Here is a 3,691-nt window from a genome sequence, read left to right on the forward strand (position 1 = left end):
TATGTATCATCTTGGAAAACCTTGTGCACTTTGGAAGACCAGCCAGTAAGAGCAAGCCAAGCAGATGGAAAACTGCTTTTCCTCCCCAACATTCTTCTCCAGAATCTTTTATATCCAGTAGGATTCTCCAGGTTGAGCAGAGCCAGATATCTAAGTGGATTAATTGTTATTTATAATAACATTTTGAACCATGAAGCATGGGTGACCTCCCATCACCCGCTCTCCACTAAATTGTGCAACTGTAACAAACAAATAAATGGAATTTGCCTCCCTGCCAAGGATGTGCTGCTGTCATCCATCCGCCACGGTCATCAATTAAAGGATTAAATAATGAATGAACTGGCAGAGTTCAACTATAATCTTCAGACCAAAACTCCAAAGATGCTCTGTGAACAGCAGTATGGGATTTATGGATTTCATTTTCCTTCCCCTCACTCCATGAGGTTGCACACAGCCATGAACACCCTCGTGCACAGTCACAAACATGCACACACAAGCACGGACACACACACTCCCCCCCACACTCTTGTCCATGGCTTCTCTTGCCATTTGCATGGTGTTTTTCAATTAGGTAATGAACTTGTTAATCATGGAAGGAAATGTATCTATCTTGGAGGGAAGTTGCTTTAATCGTTTCGTTTAGACCAGAGAGTGCTGGTCACCTTGGCCAGCAGTCCCTAGCTAGAGTGAAGCCAGGAGAGGAAAACGGGCATTCAAAGCATCAAGCCACCAGACTCAGCCTGACGTAAGAGACAGTGCCTTGGAAGAGGGGCTGTGGTACCCAGGGGCATCTAGCTGTCCCGGAACACCCACATAGGATGCATTTTCTCCAAAGCCTGGTAAAGCTGTAAGTACGCATGAGTTCAGTAGAGATCTAAAGACACGAAACCCATCTATAAAGCGATACCGAGAGCTTGTTAGAGATATTGATTAATCATAGCGGTAATTTACATTTATAAATCCTTTACAATGGGACAGGCACTGTGCCAAATACTTGGCATGGATTATCTCATGTAAGCCTCACAATAACCCTGTAATGTAAACACAGTGATTAACCTGGTGTTTGAAATGAGAAACTTGGTGCTCAGGGAAGTTGAACCAAAATCATGGAGCTGGTATGTAAAGTGGAGTTGAGGTCCAAAGCAGGCAGATGGACTCCAGAGCCCACTTCCCATCACAGCCACATGCCTAACTTCCCTCATTGTTTTAGCATTCCTAAACTTCTGAGATTCATTGTGTAGAGGAAAACACCCATTACTATATTCGCCACAAACTCTCCCTTAATAACATAATGAGAAACAGACTAAGTACATGCAGGTGCATACACACATGCACACACATGAGTGTGCACAAACATGCACGCACACACACACGTGCAGCAAAGAGGTGACTACTTGCATGCACATATACACATGCACACAAGGAAGTGTGTGCACATGTATACACACACACACACACACACACACACACACACACGTAGCCCCGGAGGTGACTAAGGGCAATAGAGAATACCCTCAACTCTCTCTCTATGCTGACCAGACACTATAAGCAGACTGAATCAAGCTTTCCAGCACAGTGTCTTGAAGCATCCCTACTACCCCCCAAACCATGAGGGGAGTATCAGAGACTTCCTACTGCCCTAACGCGAGACGGGTACCATCATCTAGGAGTCCTCGACATTTTAGGAACTGGAAAGTTCATGACACAAGATACACAGACTACACACAGACTGAAAGTGGGCAGAGCGTGTCCATCAGGGCCCACAGCCCTGAGTATCTGCCACCAGCAGCCTGTCTCAGAGCTGGTGCAAGGGAATAATGATCAGGTCTTGCACTTGGCAAATACACCGCAAGGGCCTGGAGTGAAGATAAAGGTGACCCACCGAGGCCACGTCAACGCTGTCGCGTACCCCCAGCCCGTGCCCTTCCACCCTGGCACCAGGACAAATAGGGTCATCAGACTGATCCACCCCCTTCCCTCCCATCCCTGACAGCTGTGCTCTTAAGACATCGGTCCTGCGAGATTTTCTGTTCCAGCCACTGGCTGAGGCCCGTGCCGCACAGAGGGGCACAGAAGGCTTTGTGCCTTCCTAGGAATGGTCACGACCCCCCAGGCCCGGCGGTGACCATGCTGCCTACAGCCCCTGGAGGAGCTTGGGGCCTCTGGGAACATGCCTGTGCCTCGAAAGCCCCATGTGCTCCCTGATGGAGGCTGCCCATGCACTAAGGTGACGCTCCCCTCTGTTGTTTTCTAAAGAGCAGAGTCTCCTTTGCCAGTCTCCAAATAAACTTCTTCTCTCTCAGGCACAAGTGCCGACATCCTGGTTTCCCTGGGGCCCTTATCTCAATGCACTGGCTGGGGAAGCCGAGTCCACCGTGGTGTTTTTATCGAAGTCCCCGCACCTCCCAGAGGCACCGGTTGAAAGGAACACAGCCTGGCTGAGGTCAAGAGAACCAAGGAGAGTGGCAACCCCCTCCAGGAAGTTTCGCAGTCCGAAGCGGAGGAGACTACAGGACAGGTTTGCATTTGTGACAATGCTAGGCATGCAGCCTGGCCTGCTGGGCAGAGCGGGGCCTGGCCTTGAGGTGAGAAAGGTAGGAATAAGTCTTCCTTCCAATGTTGTGATTTCCATCTCAACACTTAAAAGGAAAAAGATATTGTTGTATTTTTAAAAGTATAGGTCTCAGCTGATGTTAAGAGGGGATGGGACACTCTTCCTTAAAGACAGAAGGCTGGCTGGGAGCAGGCTTGAATGGAGACGAGAGCAAGAACACCCGAGACTCAGATATCCTTGGTGTATCACTTTTCTGCCAGGGAAGCCTTGTGTGGGCTCCAGCTCTGGCAAGAGGTCATCACCTGGACGGAGGAGCCACAGGGACATCTCTGCTCTGCGCTGTGACCCCTCACCACTCCTTGGTTTGCTAACAGTGCTCAATATTTCCTCTCTGCTCACATTCCCTTTTGAGAGAACGACCCCCTAACCCCATCCCCACCCAGAGCCTGCGAGGGACTTACACGTCACAGCCAGGATTGGACATCTGATGCAAAACCACTCGCTGGGTCCCAGCTAGTTCCACTGTACCCTTCAAGAGGGGCGTCTGGATGGCTCAGTCAGTTAAGCATCTGATTCTTGGTTTTGGCTCAGGTCGCGATCCCATGGTTCGTGAGTTCAAGCCCCGAGTCTGGCTCTGCATTGACAGCATGGAGCCTGCTTGTGATTCTCTTTCCCTCCTGCTCGGTCTCTCTCTCTCTCTCAAAATAAATAAGCTTAAAAAAAAAAAAGCTGTTCTCTTTAAGAGATTTTATCTTAAAGATCCAGAGCTTCAGATAGGCAGCCGATACTAGACACGAAGACAGTGGTCATGGATGCAAGTTCCAACTTTGCCACACGTTAGCTATGCAGCTCTGGGTGATTACCTTTACTCTGTGCAATCGGATGCCTTGAGATTCCCCAATATTCTGATAGAGAGACCCTCTTTCTTAAATTAGCGTGTGTCAGAGTTTATGTTCCTGGCAAGCAAATGATGCTCCGCTAGGTCTCAGAGTCTCCTCTGCCACCCGTGCCACATGGAATTAGTTCGGCCTCCTGTCAATTGTAGGAACCCCCATCGCACCCCTCTGGGGACAGCATGCATGGTGGACGGGCCGTCCATGAAGCTCTGATGTCCTGTGACTCTTCCTTCTCCAGGGC

Source organism: Crocuta crocuta, unplaced genomic scaffold, assembly GCF_008692635.1.
Source record: "Crocuta crocuta isolate KB4526 unplaced genomic scaffold, BGI_CrCroc_1.0 scaffold217, whole genome shotgun sequence".
Classification (NCBI taxonomy): domain Eukaryota; kingdom Metazoa; phylum Chordata; class Mammalia; order Carnivora; family Hyaenidae; genus Crocuta; species Crocuta crocuta.